The sequence below is a fragment of the Cavia porcellus genome, unplaced genomic scaffold, assembly GCF_034190915.1.
Source record: "Cavia porcellus strain 051 isolate PalLab524CR breed Dunkin Hartley unplaced genomic scaffold, mCavPor4.1 scaffold_2, whole genome shotgun sequence".
NCBI classification, from domain to species: Eukaryota; Metazoa; Chordata; class Mammalia; order Rodentia; family Caviidae; genus Cavia; species Cavia porcellus.
Window position 1 is genome coordinate 39,348,315 of NW_026947485.1, and position 24,282 is coordinate 39,372,596.

The following is a 24,282-nucleotide window of genomic DNA, read 5'->3' on the forward strand; positions in this document are numbered from 1 at the left end:
CTCCTCCCCCTTCTTCTTCCCCACTCCAGAAGAAGGAAAGCTGCAGCTGCTCAAGGGGAAGGAATGAGGAAAAGGAATGCACGATGCATCCTGCACCCCACGTCTTTTACACAGTTGCTGCGCACACATGCAAACAGATGCACGTTAAAATCAACAAGTACGCACTCCGTGTGTTGAGCAATGCGCCGAAAAGCTGTGGGAAAACAAGACGATAGAGATAATCCAAGAGGAGGATGGCAATAAAACCTAAGTGACAAAGCTAATCGACAAGAGACTACTAAAGAATAGATGCAATATTGTTTAGGAATCAAGTATTTAAATTCTTATTTCAAAAGCTCTGTAACCAGATAGTGGGAATTTGAAAAGATTACCTGAAAATTTCATCATCCTAATCCATTACTGTCTCACCTGCAAGCCTCAATCTCAGGCTCCTTAGTGTTTTGGTCTACATGCAGACCACGCCTAAGGTGCAGACAGAACATGCACAGGTTGGGTGCAGTGCAGGTGGTAGACATTATGCTACAAATATGAATCTCAAGGAAGGACCTGATCTCACCATCACTGCCTGATCTAGGCAAACTACTTAATTTCCTTGAGCCTTGATTTGCTTACTGTTAAGTGGAGAGAGCCTTGGCTTAATGATATTGAAGTGTGGATTAAATGAGAGAGTACATATAGCTCACTTAGCACATACCTGGCACATTGAAGAGCTCACTAAGTGCATTCTATTTTTTTTTTTTTAAAAGAGAGCTTAAAATTCAGTGTGGAGTCGAGCATGGTGGCGTGTGCCTGTAATCACAACATTCAGGAGGCTGGGTCAGGAGGATCACTGTGAATTCGAAGCCAGCCTGGCTATCCAAATGAGTTCAAGCGAGTTGTACTACATAGTAAGACCCTCTCTCAAACATAAATAAATAAATAATAAAATCCTGTATGGAAATTTGATGGCTGCACAGATAAGCATAATATATTTGGCAGAAGCTAGGCAGATACACAAACAGAGAAATTAAATTTAACTCTTTTTGGGAGTTTTGTTTTGTTTTGAAACAGGCTGTCTATATATAGTTCAGGCTGGTCTTGAACTCACTGTGTAATCCAAACTGGCCTTAAATTTGCAGCACTCCTCCTGCCTCAGCCTGCCAAGAGCCAGAATCATAGATGTGTGTCACTATAACTGGCTGAGAATGAGATTTAGAATAACAGAGATGAAGTGTGATCTAGGTAGACAAAAAAAGGTGAACCAAAGCTTGGAGATATAAGAGCATATCAGGTGGACATCAACAAATAAGCCATTTGGATGGAGCACTGGAATACTTAGTATGGGGTGGGAAGACAATACAGACTGATGCCAGTGCATAAATTGAGTTAAAATTTTGGAAGAACTTGAATATTAGATTGGGGAGTTGGTACTTAATTGGTTTGAAAATAAAAGTTTTGAAGAAGGAAATGATGTAAGACTAGCTGTTCTCAGAATTCGAAAGAGAACAGAGAAAGTTTTTTTAGGAACCCACTATTAATAGTCCAGAAAATCAGAAATCAGGATCTGATTTAGGAGTCATAGGGTAATAAACTGAGGGAGAGGACAGGAGTGAAGCTACTGGGGAGACAGAACCTCAACACTATAGTTTAGGGTTGGGGTTGCAGGGACAGGAGGATGTGGGGAGTGAGGAAGTGAGTGGGGACCGGGGTAGAAGGAGTACAGCCCCAGCAGGTTAAGTGATCACTCAGAGGTGAGTTTTGGATGAAGGGGTTAAAGAGTACATGTGTATACAAAAAGGAAGAACCCATTTTCAGATGCTGAAGTGGGGAGAGCAGAGAAATAGGCCAAGTTGCTCCATTGGGTGGGCTTGCAGGCATCAGTTTCAATTAGATAGGATGAGGACAGACCACAGAGAGGACAAAGAGAGATGGTGTCAGGCGGGAGCTATTGTTGAAGACCCTGCACACCTCTGGCTACAGGCTAGAGGTTTAGGAGGTAATGGGTTCAGAGGGAATCAGGAGTGGAAGTGAAGACCATTAATGTTCATTATGTAGAAGTAAGGATGGCACCACAAGGAAGGAAGCCATGTAGTTGCAGAACAAAGAATACAGAACAATGTCTAACATAAGTCATTCAGTGAAAAAGGCAAAATGGGAAACTGTATATATACTGTAACATGTTATGTTCTGGTTAAAAAGATAAAGATAAAAAAATGACATTTGATCAGGTGTGGTGGCACATGTCTGTAATCAGAGCACTCAAAAGGCTGAGGCAGGAGGATCACTGTGAATTCAAGGCCAGTCTGGAGTATATAGTGAGTTCAAGACCAGCCTGAACTACATAGCAAAACCCTGCCTCAAAAGAAAAAAAAAGACATTTGCAATTGCTTTCATCTGCCCAAATTGGACTCTAAGAAGATAGCACTTACTGAGAAAGAAAGTTGTATACTGTGGAAAAGACAGGAAAGAGGCTTTTTATTTTGGTTATTTTATCTTTTCCAATTTTTGCAGTATGAAACAAATTACCTCTTTAAAAGGAAAAAAAAATCACAAATATAAAAAAATTCACATCATGGAGTGCTATGCAACCACTGAAAATAGTGTAGAAAATATGTATTCTATATTGACTTGAGAAAAGTTCTATAATATAGAAAGTACCAAAAGAAGGCTGTAAAATAAAGTATATAAAATATGCAATAACTAGGGAATGATTTCAGTTTATTTCAGGTCCTTGGAAGATATTTCAGTTCTTTGGAATATATGATATGGCCACTTGAAATGGAAATAAAACAGATTGTATAATAATATGTAAAATTTTAACCACATAAATATATTCACTATAAGGAATACAATATGTATAAATTTCAACAGATTATGAAAATATACGCAAATGGTTGCATTGATGCGGTAAGATGCATAGCAATTTATCACTAAAATCATTTATAATCTTATTGCATGTTATGAAAAGAATTAAAATATTTTAATGATATTTCTGCAAGTTGAAAATTAAAATCATGTTGCTGGACCAACATTGGCTAGCACGAAGATGTGTGCAGTAAGAATAGCAACAAGGGGTGGATGGGGAACTTTAGAAACAGGTCTTTAAGGGAGAGGAGGGCAGGAGGCTGGAGGCCCAGCTAGGGTGGGTAATGACTGTAGTGATGCCAGTTCTCCAAACTGGCGATCTCCTTCAGCAGGAGAGGCAGCACATGCCTGTAATCCCAGTACTCGGGAGGCTGAGGCAGGAGGATCACCAAGAGCCTAAGACTAGCCTGTGCTACATAGTAAGTTTAATGCCAGCCTAAACTATATAGTAAGACAATGTCTCAATCCTCTTACCCCCAAAAAGGAGGAAAAAGTGCGTAGTAAACTGGAGAACTCATGGTGAGAAACACAAATACTTAGAACTGCAAAGAGGCAAGTGATTCTGGGGTAGGTGGGAATGCATCATCGAAAAGCTTGCTGTGGATCTACGATGGTAAGATAATTAAGTGCTGCTATGTGTGTATGGGAGAATCAGACTTGCTTATATCGTACCCAAATCTGGGCACTTTGTAAAGAAAAAAGACAGTTTTTAGCTCACAGTTCTGGAAATTCAAAAGCATGGACACATCACGGCTGCTTGACTCTTAATAAGGGCAACAGAAAAGCACCAGTGAATGTGAGAAGGGTAGTGGTGCATGTGGAAGAAGATTTAAGAGAAGTGCCAGGCTTCCTCGGAATCAGGCATACTCGAAGGGGCAAACCTATTCCAGGAAGCCCACGCTAGTGCCTCCCGTGGGTGGCGCCTCATGATCCGCCGTTCCCCTAGGCCCTACCCTTGCATGCTCCACCACCTCAGCACCAACACCGAGACCCTTGGGGACTGACCCTAATCTAAACTGTAGCAGTAAACTACATAGTAAGTTTTTCCTTTTGCCTTCCTTTATTCTACTTTCCCTCCCTCTCTTCCTTCTTTTTTGAATTTTAACTTCTTATTGACATATAGCATACCTGCAAACTGTAGCACTCGCTTTTATTTGTGTGTGTTCTTTCTGAATTTTGTTTATATTCTTTTAAAGTATGAAATCAGGAGCTCAATGGTAGAGCACTTGCCTAGTGTGCACAAAGTCCTGGCTTCAATCTCAACAACACAGAGAAAAAAATCTGAAATCAATGCAAAACTATTTTCCAGAATAAGCACAATTTTGTAAAATAACAAGAATTGTGTGTATGTGTTTTTTTGTTTTTGGTACCAGTTGCCAAGAAGGCACTTATGCCACTGAGCTAAATGCCTGGCCCAAATTATGTATTTTAAAACTTTACATGGTGGGGGCTGGGGATTTAGCTCAACGGCATAAGCGCCTGCCTTGCAAGCAGGCAGTCATGAGTTTGATCCCCCGGACTGATAAAAAGGAAAAAGACAAAAAAAAAAAATTACTTTATGTGGTACACCGCAAATATGTACAATTTTTATCTATGAATAAAAATAAATAAATAAAAGAATTCTGTTAAGAGTATAGAAGGAAATACACCATAATATAAATACCTATTATCTTTATATGTAGGATAATGGCCATTTTTTATCTTATTCCTGTTAGTTTTCTTCTTCCCCAGAATTTCTTTAGTGTACATACTTTATTTTTACTTGCAAATGATATTTGGGATTCTTGTTTTCACTTTATTTTATTTTATTTTTTGGTCTTTTTGAGACAGGGTTTCACTGTGCAGTGCAGGCTGGCCTTGAACTCATTCTGTAGCTCAGGATGGCCTCAGTCTCACATCAGTCCTCCTGCCTCAGCCTCCCAAATACTGGTGTGCAACACCACACCCAGCTCTTGTTTTGACTTTTGATTATAAGTATTTTATTTTCTTGTGGTGACAAAGTTTATTTGAACAAGTGAAAGTGAAGAATGAGGGAGAAGCTGCCTCTGCAGAGCAAGTGTGGGCCGAGGAAAATAGGAAAAAGCAAGATAAGAGTATCCCCTGGAGGACACAGGGTGGGATATCATAAGGACGTATTTTCCAAATCTATAGAAAGGTAGAAGGAACAACACCAAAATATATGTATTTCCAATACTAATTTTTAACATTTTTACATACTTCCTTCATCCATTTTTATGCTATTACATTAACCCTAGTTAATTCAATCTTCATATCTAATGACTTTTTAAAAACATAACTACAGTGACACTGTAATTCTTAATAAGTTTAACACTAGTTCCGTAATATCATTTGTACCTAGTTCATACTCGTATTTCCCTAATTGACCCCAAACGTCTCCTGTAGCTAGTTTATTCCAGCCAGTTGATGTACTGGGTGTTATGTAGGGTTCTTTTGAGAAATTTGATTATGATGGTTAAGCTTAATTGTCAACTGGATTTGCTTAGAGCCATTTAGGGGACTAGGGTGTATCTGGGTGGGTTGTGGAGGAGGGATCTTAGCTCCTGGTCACTTCTTTTCTGGCATCATTTTGCTCTGCTTTCTGGCTGCTCTTACCTGGGCTTCTCTGTTCTGCTACTTCTTTCTACCATGATATTTTGCTGTGGGCTAGTCAGCCATGGACTGGAGCCTCTGAAACCATCAGCAAAAGTAAACCCTTCATCCTTTAAGTTGTATATGTTGGATATTTGTTCTCAGTCACAAAAAATGACTAAATGCTGATTTAACTGGAATTTTATGAACACTCTTAACATTTCATGAAGAAGGTTGCAATTGAAATCTTGGTCTTTTGTGAGGCATGGTGTCACACACCTGTAATCCCAGCACTCAGGAGGCTGAGGCGGAAGGATAGCTGTGAGTTCAATGCCAGCCTGGGAAACACAAGTGAGTTTAAGGTCAGCCTGAACTACATGGTAAGACTTTGTAATAAAAAGAAAGAAAGAAAGAAAGCTTCAAGGATATGTCAAGATTGACATGTGGAGAATAGTGAGACAAAGACTAAGGGGCAAAGATTAAGGTGAACGAATGTAGGAGAGTTGAAAGACAGCAGATGTGTTTGGTGAGTTGCAAGAAGCTCATTTTATTTAGATCAAAGGGAAGAGGATGGGGAGATAAAATGGGCAAAATAAATTGGAGACAGATCATGGAGGGTCTTGAAGTTATTTCCAGTTCATTTTATAGACAGCTTGACAGTACCAGAGAGCTCCAGTTATGAGTGACTCATTAGTCCATAGTGCTATGGGACAGTGGCTGTGTCTTATTTATTTGTGTGCCCTCGCCTCTAGCAGACTATAACTTGTGGGATGCTCAGGATGGATTCTATTGTTAAACATGTGGCATTATCAAAAGATTTCTGGTTGGAGACTAACATGCCAAAATCTCTTTTGGGAAGACTCAGAAAGTTAGGAGGTAATAATTGGGAGTAAAAGGTGGCTTTGTAGAGGAGGTGGGGCTTGGCTAATGTAGGTGAAGCAACATCATAAAGACAAGGAGGAAGAAAGGAGTTGGTAATATAGTGACTAGTGAAGAGAATTTACGGGGGTGGTTGACAATATGGTGAATGTTTAAACTTAGCATTTATTACAGTAGAGGACACAGTGCCATTAATCCCTCTTCGATACTCCCCCTCACACTGAACACACATATTCTATCCTTGCTACTTTCTGAAGCCGTTCTGAAAGTCATTCATGAGTGCCTTTATGAGGTGCGATAAAAAATACAGTGAATGTTGCTGCCAAGTGTCACCCAATGGAAAGGCAGGCTTGTAAAAAAACAGTAAAATGTGTCTTTATTTGCCTTATTCTGATACCAGGCGACTTCTGGCTCTTCTCTAAAGTTAAAGGTCCAGGCAGAGACGTTGCTCAGCAGAACAGTGCCTGCCTGGTAAGTATGAGGTCGTGAGTTTGATTCTCAGTACCAAAAAAAAAAAAAAAAAAAAAAAAAAAAAAAATTAGCAAAGTTAAAGGTCCATGAAAAGTAAATGTTTTGGATCAACTAATGACACTGAGTTAACCACAGCAGCACAACTAATGATGCTCTTGAAAGACTTGCTTCAGAAAGTGGCTCACGCCTGTAATCCCAGCACTCAAGAGGCTAAGGCAGGAGGATCACTGCGAGTTCAAGCCCACCTTGGGTTACAAAGTGATTTCAAGGCCATCCTGAACTGTAGGGCAAGACCCTGTCTCAAAAAAAAAGAAAAAAAAGTGCCAAGACTGATGGACTAAGTATGTTTGAAGCAAGGAGGTTATCTTGGTAATGTGCCTTTTACTGTAATACGGTTTAAAAAATTTAAACATTCATTATATTTTTAAAATAGTTTGCAATGTTCTAAGAAATGAAATTTCAAAAGACAATAACAGCATAGTTATGGAGGCTGACATTGGTAAATAGTCTCTGATGTTAATTAATAACCTCTAATCATATGCAGATTCAATATCCAGGTTCTAAAAATTGTCCCTATCTATGTCTTTTCAAGGGAGAATAAATTAATTTTAGTCCAATGGGAAAGAGAAAATTGGCTAAGACCATTCTGAATTTGGAAACAATAACTGTGGCAAACCCAAACTGAGGGAATATTAAATAAGAATTACATTGAATTGTGCTCATTTCAAATTTATTAGACAATTGGAATATGATGCTGAGCATAATTACATATATGAAATGGGAAAATGATTGGCAGTACTCAAAAAGGAAAAGAGAGGGATAGTATGACATTTAGAGAAAGCTTGGCAAATTTTGTTAAAATGTAATAAAGAAGGCAGAACATTTGCTGACTCCACATAGGGAATTGTGTGCTGTTATCACAGCGTGACAGTTTATTTCTCCTCTGGACATTGCACCGTTCTTGATGATACTCAAGTTAAGAGCGTGAGAATGGGTGCAGAACTGGAAAAAAATTTTAAAAAACCCAAACAACAAGAACTAGTTATCTTTATCTTGTTGCCTGGCAAATGATTGAAGCTTGTTTGGATTCTTTATCAGTGGTTCTTAAGATTTTCTTAGCATGAAGATCACCCAGGGAGTTGGCTGAAAGGACAGATTCCCAAGCCCCATACCCATATGGATTTTTTTCCCAACGCTACGAGTTGAACCCAACGTCTTTGCACTGAGCTATATATCCTCAGTCCTTTTTTAAAAAAGCTTTTTGAGACAGGGTCTTACCAAATTGCTGAATTAACCAGGCTGAGCCTCAGTTTGTGATCTTCCTGCTTCAGCTTCCCCAAGTGCTGAGGTTCTAGGCATGCACTATCACACCTGATTTAGAACACTATGCATGATACTTTGAAAACCTTTTCTAAGGGACCTCGTATCTTTCTGTTTTTTTTTTTTTTGGTTTTTTTTTTTTTTTTTTTTTTTTTTTTGTGGTGCCAGGGATCAAACTTACAACCTCACACTTGTTAGGCACCCGTTTTTGCCACGAGCTAAATTCCCAGCCCTGCACCTAGTATTTTTTCTTCAATAAGAATATGACTTGTACAATTAAAAAGTCAGTTCCATCTTAAAATAGTTTATTTTTAAAATTTTATTTATTTTGGGGACAGGATCATGCAATGCAGTGGAGACCAGCCTTAACTGGTTAAGTGCCCTCTACCTTGAATTCATAATCATTTTACCTTAGTTTCCCAAGTGCTGGGATTACATGTGTGTCACCAGTAACAGTTTAGCTTTATTTTTGAAATGTGTTTTTAGGAATATGATCAACTTCAAGAAGTAGAAAACACAACGAACAGTGGCTTGAACAATTAGGTTTGTTTTGTGTGTTTTTTTGTTTTGGGCAACAAAAAGCCTGGAGGTAAACTGTCCAGAGCTGATCCTCTGCCCTCAGTGCCTCAAAGAGCCAGGCTCCTATTTTTCTGCTACTTTAACTTAAGGAACAACCTTTATTCTCATATTTACAAAATAACTGCTGCATACTCAACATCATACCCACACTCTAGGCAGGGGAAGAAGAAAGCAAAAGTGCAAGCTGGTTATATTAGTCCTTTTTACTAAACATTCACAGACACTTCACCAGCAATTTGTGCTAAGATTATCCTGGTCATAATGGTATCACATTGCCATCTCTGGAAATTAGTAAGTATTTCTAACTAAATGTACTACTTTAGGCAGGTACATATGTGTCTATAGTCTAACTACTTGGGAGGCTGAGGCAGGAGGATCACTTGAGGCCATGAGTTCAAGACAATGACAATATAGAAAGACACTACCTCAAAAACAAATACATAGGACTAGGATTATAGGTCAGTGGTAGAGCAAATGCTTAGTATTCAGGAGGTTCTGGATTCAGTCTTTAACTTAGGCTTCATTCTAAGTGAAAAAAAAGGAAGCTCTATTATAAAGACAGAAGAGGAAGAAGGATATGGACAGGAAATCAGAACACTTTCTGCTACCAAGTGTATATTGTGTGAGTGTCTAAAAGACTCGGTCTGTATTGCTGGGCATGGTGATACACACACGTAATCTCAGCATTGAAGCAGGAGGCTCAGTGCAAGTTTGAACCTAGCCTGGGCTACATACTGAAACCCTGACTCAGATAATCAAAAATAAATAGTAAAAGAATATGTCTATATGTATTTTTTTTAAAAAGTATTTTAAAGAGAATAAAAGAGGACAGAACAAAATGATGCAATTAACACATGGTTTCAAAACAAGACAACAGGAAATCAACAGGAAATCTACCATAACATCTCTTGTTTTCTTCAGAACTGTCCATATCTTCACACACAATTAATTCAAACAAGATAAAATAGTGTAAAATCATTCAAAACAAAAGAATAAAAGCATTACAAGTCTTCAAAATCAGACAATAGAAAAATAACAATGGTTACCATAATGTCTCTTCAAAATATTGAAATTAAATAACCTAAACATATTGAAATTAAATAACAGACCAAAACCAATCAAAACAAAGAATAAAAGCATTACTGGGCTTCATAACAAGATGATAGGAAATCAGCAATGGCTGCCATAATGTCTTATTTTCTTTAAATTAGCTGTTCATACCATTACACATTATATTAGTTAAAATGTTTATATGAGAGGCTGGGTGTGGTGACAGACACCTGTAATTTCAGCATTTCAGAGGCTGAGGCAGGAAGATTTCCATGAGTTGAGGCCAGGCTGGGCTACATAGTGAATTTATGGCAATCTTGGACTACAAAGTGAGACCCTGTCTAAAAAAATTTTTTAAAAAGTTTGCATGATTCTTTAAAATATAAGTTAAGGTCATAGAATTGACTAGAAATTCTGTAAGTATGTGTATGTGTTTCTAAGTATGTGTTTCTAAAAACAAAAATGAAAAAGCATTATGTTTCTTGGTAAAGACATAAAAAGATGAATGATCCATAATAATCAGCCTCTAAGAGCTCACAGTCTTTCTGAGAAATCAGATATATACATGACTCTAAGGAAAACTTCTGGACCATTACATTTTACTTTTTTTTTTTTTTTAAATCAGGGATCGAACTCATGACCACCTGCTTGCAAGGCAGGTGCTTATGCCGCTGAGCTAAATCCCCAGCCCCCATTACATTTTACTTTTAACTGTTCCATCCCCATCCTAGAGATGTGGCTGTTGTGTACAGTGTTCTTATGGTTTATAGCTAGATGTCCCTTAAAGCCTCATGCACTCATAGGTGGGGCTTTGGAGAGGTGATGGGTCATGGATGTGTGGTACCGGATTAATTCACTGATAGGTTTAGAGCTGGACATGATGTCGGGAGGTGAAACCAGATGGGAAGCAGTGGCTCCCTGGGGGCATGGCCCAGAAGGATCTGTCTCCCTCTTTTGAGCTCTTTCCCCTTGCTGCCTGCCATGCACTATATCCCCTCTGCCCTGCTGCCCTGCCTTGGAGCCAGCCTGAAGCCTCTAAAACCGTGAGCCAAAATAAAACTCTCCTCCTTTAGATTGTGGGTGTTGGGTAATATATCTCAGCTATGACAAAGTAACTAAGACCAATGTGATCCTGTCCACCTGTCATCCACCCCCAAGAAAAGGCCTGCCTTACGCTAGACCAGTGAATTCTTCCCCTGTTGAAACAGAGTTAGTCACTTTCTCGCAGTGCAGCTACATCTCTAACGGAAAAACTTGACAGCTGAAGGGCTGCTCTGTTTTTTGTCACTGGAGAGAGAAAAACGTTGGTTTTTATCAGGAGAATGAATTGGTCACCCAGAGAAGGACAGGAAAGAGAAATGGTTGGAGAGAAGAGGCTTTTCTCCCTGGACTAGTACCTCAGGCACAGCTACTGATTTGCACTTGAGACTCAAGCATTTCCTTCTTATTCTTTCAATACAGTTCCTGTTAACCCAGTTTAAGTTAACCTTTCTTTCTTTCTTTCTTTCTTTCTTTCTTTCTTTCTTTCTTTCTTTCTTTCTTTCTTTCTTTCTTTCCTTCTTTCTTTTTCTTTCTTTCTTTCTTTTTCTCTCTCTCTCTCTCTCTCTCTCTCTCTCTCTCTCTCTCTCTCTCTGTCTCTCTCTCTGTCTCTCTCTCTTTCTGGTTTTTATTTTCCTTTTTTTCTGATACCAGGAATCTAACTCAGGACTTTTTCCCTTGCCAGGCAGATGCTGTGCCACTGAGTTATGTCCCTGGCCCTCAAATAATTATCAATAAAATTGACAAGAACTTGACATTGCTAGGAGGGAAGTGGGGTGGAATGAGATGGAAGAGAAGAGTTTGAGGGGAGAGGTGGCATTTGAGGTGGGTCAAGAGGAGGGAGGAGGATTTGGCTAACTGGAGAGATAAGGGAAGTGCATGACAGTGCAGAGGATATGAGGCATGATCAATGGTCTGGCATGTGGGATATGTGAAAGGAGTGACAGATGTGGGTGGCTGGGCTGGGCCTCAGGGCAAGCAGAAAGCATGTCCCTTCTGGTCATCATGGTTGAACATGCCTGAAGATTTTGTATAGCTAACAAAAGACAACAAAATAAAAGATTAGAATAATTTGAAATAATAGGCAGAAGCACCTTGACGTGATCAAAGCAAATTATTCAAGCAAAAAGATAGGCTTCAATGAAGAAAAAGGTTTTTTTTTAAAAAACCTTTATATTATAGAATCAACTATATGCAAACGTCCCCACCCGACCCCTGCTATACACACATACACTCCAGACAAAGGCTTTTCTTTTTGTTGTACTGGGGATTGGACCTGTGACCTTTACACTGAGCTACATCCTTCTTACTTTTTATTTTGAGTCGAGGTCTCTCCAAGGTACCCAGGCTGGCCTGAGCTTGCAGTCCTCCTGACTCAGCATTTCAGGGTGCTGGGATTACAGGTATGTGCCTCTGTGACCAGCTGAGATGTTATTCTTGAAGGAAACATTTCATAGTTTTAATCAATGATTGAAAAGGGACAAACAGTACATTTTTATAAGAGTAAGGTCTCAGTCTTGCTGCAGCACTGGGATGTGGTAGGTATGTCATAAGCACTGGTGTATGGAAGACAGAATAAACCAGTTTTGACTGAATAGATTGTAACTGTGATAACACTGGTCTCTAGCTGTTAATAATGATAGGAGAATACAAATTTTACTGTCTTATTTGGATAATGGATTTATTTATACAATATACAAAGTCGGCCCTCTGTATCTGAAGATTCTGCATCTGTGGATTCCAAATAAATTGCTGATTTTTTTAAACCCCAGGACCTTGTGCATGTATTGAAATATTTGGGAAAAAGTTGTGTTTGAGCTGAGCATGTGTTGGGCTTTTTCTTATCTTTATTTCCTGAATGATACAGTACAACTATTTACATAGTATTTATATTGTATTAAATAACCCTAGAGATGATTTAAAGTATACATAAGTCTGTGCATAGGTTGCACGCAAGCACAACACCATTTTATTTAAGAAACTTGAGCGCCTGTGCTATAGGTCCTATGGGTCGTGGTATCATGGGGGCTGTCCTGGAACCAAGCCTCAGTGAATACCCACAGATGAGTGTACTGTGGAAGGAGGGGCTGCTAAATATTATTGTACGCTAGCCCTTGTCTACTTGGCATCCTTGGGGACTACTTTTAACCAACCATACTAACCTCTAGTTAAAGACAAAAGCAAAACCATACTCCTACCTAACAAGGTACATCATCCTGTGTACAACAGAAAACATATTAATCCTCTTCCCAAAAAGGATTTTGCCCTCTGAGACATCTAGAAATTCTGGAGACTTTTTTTGTTATTACAGTTAAGAGGACACTGGTATCTAGTGGGTAGGGGCCATCGAGACTGCTAAATGGGAGGACTAGGATGGGGTGAGTAGGACACCCAGGACACAAAAGCTAAACATCCTGCAATGTACAGGACAACTCCCACATGACAAAATATTGTACTAATAATGCCAAGTTCAAGCAGCTCTGCTCCTTAGTGTAAAAAGGAAACTTCATCCAGTCTTGGCTACCTTTGTGTCTAGATTTCAGGTAAATAAAACTACCAGAGCCATTCTTAGCAGCTTAAGCTAACATATTAAATCCAGGACCTCTGCTTGGTTAGTGTATAGCACCAAACTGGGCCTGGTCCAGCTTTCTATTTCTTTCACTCAGATCTCATACTCTTAAGAACCATCCTGCTAGAGGTGGTAGCACACACCTGTAATCCCAATATATGGGAGGTTGAGGCAGGAGAACTGCTGCAAGTTCAAGGCCAGCCTGGGTTACATAATGAGTCTAAAGTCAGCCTGTATTACATAGACCTTGTCTCAGAAAACAAAAATAAAAAAATGTAAAACAAAAACAAATAACAAAGAATGACAGTACACACACATCCCTATATAGACTGGTTGCTGGGCTGGGGATATAGCTCAGTGGCACAAGTGCCTACCTGACAAGTGCAAGGTCCTGAGTTTGATTCCTGGTACTCCTCCACCAAAAAAAAAAAAAAAAAACCATACAAATTGGTTGCTATAAACTGTGAACTTGCTCCAATCTTGGAATTAGTTGCCATAAATTGGTAAAATCATGCGATTTTTCATTGTGTATCTTGCCTCTTCACCATTTATACTTTGTATCGCTTTAACCTGGAGCAATGTGAGAGAGTGGGAAAGGGTCCTTACAAAAGCTCCTGCCTCAGAGGAAGGCCATTATGGGTCCTTGAGGCAAGGAGAATTTGTCACAAGTTTTTAGTGGAATGACACAAGGGAAATAAATAAAAATATTGAAGTACAATTGGATTTTATGTTTCAAGTATGTTCTTTACAGATATGATTTCATTAAGTAAAAATAGATGGGAGACTTGTCTCATTTTAAAAGAGAAGCTGGAAGTAAATTGACTTTGATAGAATATATTAACTGGTATGAAATTCTTATATTTGTGATAGCAATTGCTGGAGCATTTGTGCCACTTAATTACAAAAATGTGAGTCACCTTTTCAAGGTGACGTATTTGTAACAGGACACTGTTTCTCCAAGGTACTTTTTGTGGGCACTCACCATGAGTTAAAAGCTGTGATAATAGGTTTATACTCTTTAATCCGTGGGAAAAATGCAGATCCTTGTACCCAGAATGGCGCTGTACTCCTGGGTGTCCAGACACATAGCAGACACACTGCAGGCACACGCTGTATGCCGGGCACTGCAGTCAGTGTGGACACAAATATGAACAACACAGCTTCAGCTACAAGCCTAGAAGACCACAACCGAGCTGCAAGCTTCAAGGATGAAAGAATATAAATCTGAAAAGAACCAAGATAATTCTGGAACCATCCCAGCTCATATTTAAAAAGAAAAAAAAAAAAAACTTCAAACTGTTTTACAGTTAGGACGTATTCATAATAAAAAAGAAAAATTAAAATGGCCAAAAGCCCATTTCCTTCTGGGATTTTCTCTGAGCGTGCACATGCACAAACATGTATTTTGCATAAAAATGGGTCTGCTATTTAATGCTTCCAGGGATTTAGACAACATCATGGCAAGGTCTGGAGTTTTTAGAGAACAAGGGAAAGTGTTCCATAATTGCCATTTGTGTATTCTCTGTGATCATCCTGCTAATTTTATTTAGGTAGCTATTTTATGATTAATTCCTACTAAGCATTAAATTATGTTTGCTTTGATGTGGAATTTGATGTTTGTCAGAATATGTTTTACCTAATGACTTGAAAGGGAAGTTAAGTCTGACAGCCAGAAGAAGAGGAAGAGCCAGGCATGGTAGCACATAGCTGTAGTTCCAGTATTTGGGAGGCTGAGGCAGGAGGATTTCCACAAGTTCAAGACCAGTGTGGACTACACAGTGAGTTCAGCAGCAGCTGAGACCACACAGCAAGACCTGTCTCAAAAAACTTAAAAATCAAACAAACAAAAAACTTACAAAAAATCTTGTTATTGGGCCGGAGGTTTAGCTCAGAGGCGTATGTGCCGACTTGGCAAACGCCAAGTCATGAGTTCAATCCCCAGTACAAAAAAAAAAAAATCTTGGTGTTAAGAAGCAGTAAAGAAATAATTCATAAAAATTTGGTTAAATGAGAAAAGTGATCAAATGAGCTTGGTTTGCCTGGGATTAATGGGATTTATAGTACATGGGACCTACAGTGCCAAAGCCTAGACAGTTGGGGGGAAGTTTATATGGCTGGTGATGTTGGGCAGAACCTGGGATGCTACGGAATATGGGCCAAATGTACATACTGCCTCATTATTTTTTTTTGAATTTTTCAAATTGGCATTTATTTATATTGAATTTATAAATATCTATAAACTTATTTTAGAGCTACATTTTACATATCATAAAATGAACCATTTTAAGCATATAGCTTAATGGGGTTTTTTTAGGAATTTTTCAGAGTGGTGCAACCATTACTATTGGATATTTTTTTTGTACACATAGTTTTTTTTTTATTTTGAAAGTAGTAAAATACAACAAAACAAGACAGAATAAAGCCAACTGAGACCGTGTAGTGAAATTCGTACAGAATTTCACAGCAGGTTACCAGGATAACAGTAATAGGTATCGCAGTATATTTCGTTATCTTTACAATAGTTGTTCTTTCAATCACGCATATTAAAATAAAATGAAATACAGAACATTATAGAACTTATCAGAACAGAATATTGAATAGAACAGTACCATTAATCAGAATAAAGCAAAACAGTAATAAAAATATTTGCCTTCAAAGAGATGGTAGAAAGAAATCCCACTTATTTGCTATGGTCAACCTCCCAAGAGATGCTCAGATTTCTGGTTCCCATTTGCTAAAGGGGGGACAGGGGAAAGGGGGTAGGGGAAGTGGGATGTTTGACTCTAGGCCGTGCACCAATAGGTTCACTATTGCTTAGCAGGCAGGTTGCTTGGTTTCCCAGCGCCCTAAGTTCCAACATGGCGTGGATCTCAGGAGACACTGGTGCTCTCCTGGAAGGGCTGTAGTCTGCCCATATTGCCTCATTATTGCCTCAGTCTGAAATCTTTTGCATTCTGAACCCACCTGCCCAAGGGATCTGAGTGTACATAGCCCATCACTGTTCTCAGTATGGGGTACCTGAAAAGCTGGGAAACACTGGATAAATGTGTTTGTTTTTAAAATAATGTTTTCTTTTTTCTTCTTGGAGACAGTGTCTTATTAGTGGGCCAGGCTGGGCCAGAACACTTGGCCTCAAGTCTCCTATCTCAGCCTCCCAAATGTTGGGACCACAGGCAATTGCTATTGTACCTGGTTTGTTATATGCAATGTCCTGAGTGCTGGAATTACAGACATGTGTGACCATGCTTGCTGTACTTTATATATATATTGGTACTGGAGATCAAACTCATGATGTTGCACTTGCCAGGCAGGTACTTACACTGCCGAGCTAAACCCCTGGCTGTACTTTTTAGAGATTAAAATTGTACTTATTATTTTAAACTGGAGATTGAAAATCTGGCTCACATACTTTTAAAACAAGTTTATCCTATGTTTCCCACCTTTTCAGAGCCATTTTAGTTTATACGCATTCATTAACCCTTTCATGATGACATGGGGTAAAGACTATTATTATCTCACTTCACAGATGAGGAAACTGAGTCAGACAGAAGCTAAGTCACATGCCCCCATTCATACTCATGAACATGACCAAGAAGCTCTCTGGTTTCAAAAAGACTGCAGACACTACTGCTTGACTTGTGATCGTAACCTCTGAGTTTTCCTGACTCCCATAAGAAAAGTGTGTCTGAGAAGAGGGTTGGAGCTGACTACATCTGGGAAGCACCCAGAGGTGCCTGACTGATTCAGAAGCAGGGAAAGGAGATGGATATTAGGCACGCAGTATTTCCAGACTACAGCCCAGTCTTCATGCAGCTCACTTTGATTACACAACATATTGGTAATGGAAAGGGGTGAAGAAACGATAATTTTTTAAATATTGTGAGTATTTTATTTTACTTTTTTGGTACCAGGAATCCAACTCAAGACCTTGCTTGTACTTTCTGTGCTGTATCCCCTGCCCAAAACGGTAATCTTTTTTCTTTTTCTTAGGTACTGGAGATTGAACTCAGGTACTTTGTACTAACTACATCCCTGGCCCTGTTTTGAAACAGGGTCTTGCTAAATCGCTCAGACTGGGCTCAAACTTTCGATCCTCCTGTCTCAGTCCCAGAGTGCTGGCACTGTAATGTGTGCCTTCTGAGTGCTGTGACTATAGACTGGTGCCATCAAAACTGGCTTTCAGGTCTTTTTAAACTTTATTTTGAGGGCTGGGGATATAGCTCAGTGGCACAGTGCTTGCCTGGCAAGCACAAGGTCCTGAGTTTGATTCCTGGTATCAAAATAAGTAAATTTTACTTTGAGAGCTGGTTTAGAAGTTCTAGTAGGGGAGCACAGCTACTCACATACACTTGACCGAGGAAACAGTCCTCCTCTCTGGGCGTGGTCGTCCTCTTCCACCAAGTGAGTGCACAGCTGTGGGAAGGACATGCATGGAGTGGTGGTAGGAAGGGGACAGACCCGCCTGGCCAGCCAGATCAGCCAAATCAACCCTAGCCAATGGGGTGACACATGTCACAGCCAGAGTGACCTCATGTCTTAAATTTTATTTTGAGATAGAATCCTGCTAAGTTTCCCAGGCTGGCCTGGAATTTGTGATCTTTCTGTCTCAGCTTCTCTAGTAGTTGTGATCACTGGCTACCACACTAGGCTTGAAATTACTTTTTTAAGTGGGACTGTTTCTGGGAGGGTTACCCAGTCCAGTATGTGCACTTCTTATTTTAGAAGTAATGCATCAAGATGTTTGCCCCCATATACCTTTCCATTCAAATCATTGGAAATCAAAGACTATTGCTGAGTGCAACAGAATCTCATGTGTTCAAGACCACTCTGCATTCAAGGCCACTCTGATTTGGGGGTGAAGTTGCTTCAAATACTTAGGTGGGTAGAACTAAATCCTTGCTTGAAAAAAAATAAAAATTAAAAAATTTTTTGTCTGTTTTTCTAAGTTCAGCATCCATTCCTCCCCCTGGAACAGTATGGTAGATGACACTGTACTGAGATACCCTGACACCATCTCAGGCTAAGTGAGTAAGGGGGCTGATCTAAGTTAGGGCCCCAGAGTTGGAAAACAGGACTCTGTTTTGACCAATCAGAGCAACGATATGGAGATGATGTACAAGTTGATCCAATCAAAATGAAGCCTAGATCTCGGTAGGGGAGGGAAATATTATGAGAGAGGTTCCCTCTCTTTTTTGCTGGGTTCACTAGGGTTACAGGTGACCTGCTTCCATAGGGTCACCACAGGAATCCTGAGAAAGGAGGGTCACATTGAGGAGAGGCAGAACTAAGAGACAAGGTTAAACCAAATCTTGATGACACACAGCCACAAATTCCTATGTCAGGTGAAATTGGCCCTAACTTCAGAATTTTCAGTTGTGCCAGACAGTATAATCATTGTGTATTTTCTTCTTTTTCCCCTAAGTCAGATAAAGATGTATTTTCAGTCCCCTTGTAGCTGAGATCTACTGACCCACACAATAGCTCTGGTTGTGTCTGTGAATGTCAGCAGGGTCACCTGCTCTCTGGAATTCATCCTACAAGCATGTGGGCCATGCTGTGGCCAGATCTGGGATGCCTGCTTTTATAATTTAGCTACTGGCTTTTTCTCTACCTCTGGAAATTGCTGATGACCTCCTTCAGCAGCTTCAGCAGGGAGGAGCACAGTGGGCATCCTTTCAGAGCAGATCCAGAAGGTCGGTGGTGTGGACAGCTAACCATCGTTTAATTAGGGAACCACAGCTGGCCTGAGCAGTCCTGCGGCAGATGCCCATTCCATGCAATGAGCAGTTCTGTTTAACCTGACTGCAGAAAGAACCCACACCAATTCCTGACTGAGGTGGGGAATAACCTCAAGAAATGTAGCTCTCTCCAGGAGATGTAGTGCAAATTTGTAAACCTAGCTCCTTGGGAGGCTGAGACAGGAGGATGGCATGTTCATGGTCAACTTGGGCAACTTGGCAGGAGTCTGTCTCAAAAGAAAAAATAAAAAAGCTAGGGAGGTAGCTTAGTAGTAGAGCACTTGCCTAACTTGTGAGCCCCTGAGTTCAATTTTCAGTTTAAAAAAAATGGCTCATTATGCTTTGAATAACCAAGGAATGAGTCAGCCTTCTGGAGAAAACCTTCCTTCTCACAGCCTGTGATTCATCAGTCTCTGCCAGGCCTCAGGCCCTGCACCCCTGTGCCAGGTTGTCCTTTGCATTTCTTTTAAGAGCATAATAATACCTTATGTCTGAAAAGCACTGAAGTGCTATTCCTCTTTCAAAGTCCTTGTGCATTCATTATCTCATTAGGATAGCAGATTTGCTATTTTTTTCTTCAGATTCTTTTTTTTTCCTTTTAACTAAAATCCAGCAGAGAATTTTTTTAAAAATCTGGCTTTCAGTAAGCTTTGAAAAGAGGAAATCAGAATTCAATCCAAGAGCAAAGCTTTTCTAGAGACATGAATATAATCTTTCTCTCTTATACCAAAAATAACGAGGGGGCAGAGGCTAGATTCTAGAGGAAAGAACATCGAGTGGGAGTTGAAACCCGGGTTTTAGTTCCTAATCTGCCATAAAGTAGCTGTGTGACTTGGACAGGCCCCTAATCTCTCTGCACTGCAGTTTCTGCCTTGATCAAATAGCAATGTTGAGGTTTCCTGGGGATGTTTGCTTTAATATTTTCTGAAGTCCTCAAATTTCTGAGGTTGTATGACTTGGTGAATTGTAGAGTCTAAAGGGCACCCTTTTATAAGCTCAGCCACTGTTAGTGTGTGCAGGGGACAATCCTTGTCCTACTATTAGGGGTCCAGTGCAGTGGGACACAAGCTGGACCTATTTCTTAGAGACCGAAAGGCCCTCCTTAGACCCAGCTCAGATAGTGGTGGATGCTCAGTGGTAGTTAGTTGGCTAAATGCGGGGCAAGTACCTGACCACTCACAAAGTGTTGTTTCTTGATAGAACAGGGCATTCTGCCTTCCATGGGAAGAGCTACAAGCCAAGGTCAGACTGGTTCTTGAAACAGAAGGTGAGTGGGGCTCTGGTATCCTCCAGGAGACATTGGCCTGTGTAGACCAAGGTGTGGAGTCCTACTTAGTAGTACAAAGACCGACCCAGGGCATTTTCCTTGCTGAGTTCAGCCTTCTCTTTATAATCCTTTCTTCACAAGTTCCTACTGTCCTTTACTGCCAGAAGTCCCTTTTGTGTGACTATTCTTTTCAAATAGTCTGGGTCTTCCTTCATTTCCAGTGACTACGTTGAGAAACTAGGATGTCAGTGGTTCATCTTGTTTTACTAGGATTTGAATTATGTATTACACAAAATTAAAACAGGGAGTTAGTTAGCACTAATAATAACAAACCTATAGCCATCCTGTCAAGAAGTTCCTTTTGTTTCTAAACTAATGCATACTGAAGTAGTGATAGTTGTTATAGCAGTCACTTTTCTGTTGTCAGAACAAAGTACCTGACATATCCAACTTAAAAGAGAAAAATGTTTATTTGGCTCACATAGTCAGAGGGTGCAGTCCATAGCTGGCTGGCTACCAGGCAGAAATGGCATTGCAGAAAGACATGTGAGAGCAAAGCTGCTCAACACATGGCAGCCAGGAAGCAGAGAGAGGAGAAGAGCAGGAGGGAAAGAGATCAACCCTCCAAATGCCCTAGTGAGTCACCTCCCAGGAGCATATTCACCTATGGGCTAATCCTCTGATGAGTAGCTCCTTGTGATCCAGTCACCTTCAGAGAGCTCCACCTTTGAACCTATGTGAGATTTGGGACATTTTAGGCCTGTACCATAAAGCTTGCTAAGCTTGTTACTTGCCTCTGCCACCACTCCCAATATTAATTTGCATTTTAACAGGGGATGTTGGAGCCAGTTTGGAAAAAAATACTCCCCTCAAAGTAACAAATTTGTTTCAGAGTTAGCATAAAAGAAGATATATATTCTCTTTGTCCCTTTTATGGTGTGCATATTGTTTAAGTGTGTCCCCAAAAGGTTCATGTGTTACTGGTCCCCAGGCTGGTAGTGCTGGGACACTCTTTTAAAGGTGGTAGCACCTTTAAGAGTAGGGCCTAGTGAAAGGTAACTAGGTCATCCTGAGCATTGCCCTAGGAAGGATTAATGCTTTTCTCGTGGAGCACCTTCTCCTGAGAGTTTAAAAACAGCCTGACCCCTTTCAATCTCTGTGGCTTCCTATCTTCCCCTGTGACCTCTTTTGCACAGATTCCCATCATTGTGATGTCATTGTCCTTGTCCTCACCAAAACTGAGCTAAAGCCAGTACCATGCTCTTGAACCAGATTCTAAACTTTTGAATCACTTCTAAAACTCTTGTCTTTATACTGTAACTGTGATAACTTGGACCCTGGTATAAAATCTAAGGAAGCAAGAAATTAAAATTTGGGAAGCAAAGGCTTTATTTCCAGGCCTGGTGACACAGCCTCCAGGAGCCAATTTGGAGACTGCGCACCTGACAGCTAAAAGTCAGGGCTTTTATCTTGTAAATCCACAAACTGCTGCTGGTCACACAATGTAAGGAAGGGGATGGGGGTGTGGCGCAAACGCGTCTTGGGAAGAGCAAGATCAGGTAAGGGTTGTGCTAACAAGCAAGTCTCCCTGCATACAAGCAAGTTTAGATAAGAAGAAATTTTGTTTTTCTTAGCAAAGAATAGAGAAGTCTAACAGCAATTAACAACCTTAGTTACCTTACTTTAGCACTACAACTGTTATTTGTAGAGGGCAACAATGGTTAACATATCAATTAGGTAAGATTTTACAGTTCTTTACAGAGGAGAGCATTGATTAACATATCAATTAGGTCACCCAAAGGGAAAAGGAAAACACATACAGTAAGGCCAAGTTACAGGTATTGCTATGATTACAAATATAACGAAGCTATTTTTGTGAAGAATAGTACAATCTAATCCAATCTAATGCAATTAACACAATTTGTGACGGGCCACCGGCTTCGGCGCGATAGTTAGGGGAGCTTAGGTTATAACAGTAACCTGCCTCAAGTATTTTATTACAGCAACAGAAAAAGCTTAATATAGTCCCTTAAATTACCAAGAGGAGGCTGGGTACTGGTGAGGTAAGGGCTTTGTCTGACCCAACAGTATCATCCTATTCATAATTAGACCTGCAGCCTTAGTAGCTGGAACAAAATCTGCCACATTGCATTCGCCAGCTTCCCTGCCTTTCACAGAGTTAGTTCATTGTTTCTGGGGTCTTTTCATTTTTGTTGAGCAGGAAAATTTATTGGAGAACAGGGATAGCGCTTGAGAGACAGGACGGGTCCTGAGAGACAGGACAGACAGGGGTTGCCCCTGAAATCTTCTCACATATTCCTTTATCCTGGCCCAGCCTCTGTATGGACCTGATATTGGGGTGAAGAATCTTGTGTTCCCTGAACTCTCCTCTGGATTTGCCTGACCTGTGCCATCACCATCCTTCTGTCAGCTACAGTTCACAATGCTCACCCACAGACTCAGGACAGCATGGCCTGAGCCTAAAGCAGGACCAGAGCAAGCAACAAGAATTCCATCAAGCAGAACCAAATTCATATTCATATCCGGAAGCCAGATGAATCTTGGGAGCTTCCAGACAGATGTTACAAAGGGACCACTTTCTATTCCAAGAATTTGCTAACTGAGTTTTAGTTCAAGACCCATATTCTCTATCTTGTCTCATTCTATTCCTCTTAAAAAGGCTGAGAGTGTCCCTGTGAACAGGAACATGACCCAGATCTCTCTCAATGTGGAAGTCAGTGTAATTCTTTGAAGGGAAGGGTTTGAAGTGTCAGACCCAGCTCTGAAATACCCTTAAATGATCACACACTCTGGATGTCGATGGCTTGTCCTTGGTGTTGACATGCAACCACCAACAAGCTATGCAGGAATTTGCACTGATATCTGAAACATGATGACCAAGTGAATAAACAAATGATTGATGGCCTTTGTGGAGACACAAGGGGATCTGGAAACATGAGGACGTGAGGGCAGGAAGAGGAAGTAAAAATGATTAAAGCATATATATATATATATATATATATATATATATATATCACCTGCCCCAGATGAATATAATTTTAAAATCCAAATAATATAAGGAAAGTTGAAGTCTGTCTTAAGCTTGGAATTTGAAAATAAAATAATAAAGAGTTCCACTGGAAGCGTGTACCTCTCCTGGCTCCTCCCACCTCCACAGCCTCAGGCTGACTGAAAAGAAACAGCAGGCTCTCTTCCAATCCGAATTCTTCCTGCCTGGTCCCCATCCCAATACCCTGGTTACAAATGTAGTTTCTTTAATTGATGGCCCATGCCTGTAATTCCAGCTAGTTAGGAAGCTGGGTCAGGAAGATTTCAACTTTGAGGCTAGCCTGACAATTCTGAGACACTGTCTCAAAATAAAAAATAAAAAGGGCTAGAGTTGTAGGAGGTGTGGAGTACGTGCCCAGTGTGTGTGAAGTCCTAGGTTTCATCCCAGTACTGGAAAAGAAAAAAAGACAGAGAAAGAAGAAGGAAGAAAGGGAGGACGGGAGGGAGGGAGGGAGAGAAGAAGTGGAGCAGGAAGGAAGGGAGGAAGGGGAGCAGGGCATGGTGGCATGTCCCTGCAGTCCCAGCACTCTGGGGAACTGAGCAGGAGGAGCACAAGTTCATGCCAAAAGTGGGCAACGTAGTGACTTAGCGTGACTCTGTCTCTACATAAGAAAACAAGTGGGGATTTAGTTCAGTGTGAAGGCTCTGGGTTCAGTCCTCAGTTCCACAAAAAAGAAAAAGAAAAGAAGAAGGGAAGGGAGGGAGGAAGGTGCTTACTTTAGTCTTCTGCTCAGTCTGTCTGACCTCAGTGTACTGGTGGCACAGTAAATGCTGTGGGAAACACCAGGAATTGTGGGTCAGGTGGGACTTTCCAGATAATGAGGAGCCTCACAGAGAAGGGGAGACTTGTGGGGATTGTACAAAACACA

At 40.4% G+C, this 24,282-nt stretch overlaps 1 pseudogene; it reads left to right on the top strand.

The window, feature by feature from the left end:
- The first annotated feature begins 83 nt into the window (after nt 1–83).
- The window catches only part of LOC111758380 (phosphatidylinositol N-acetylglucosaminyltransferase subunit C-like), a 31,321-nt pseudogene continuing 7,122 nt past the window's right edge, over nt 84–24,282 (top strand).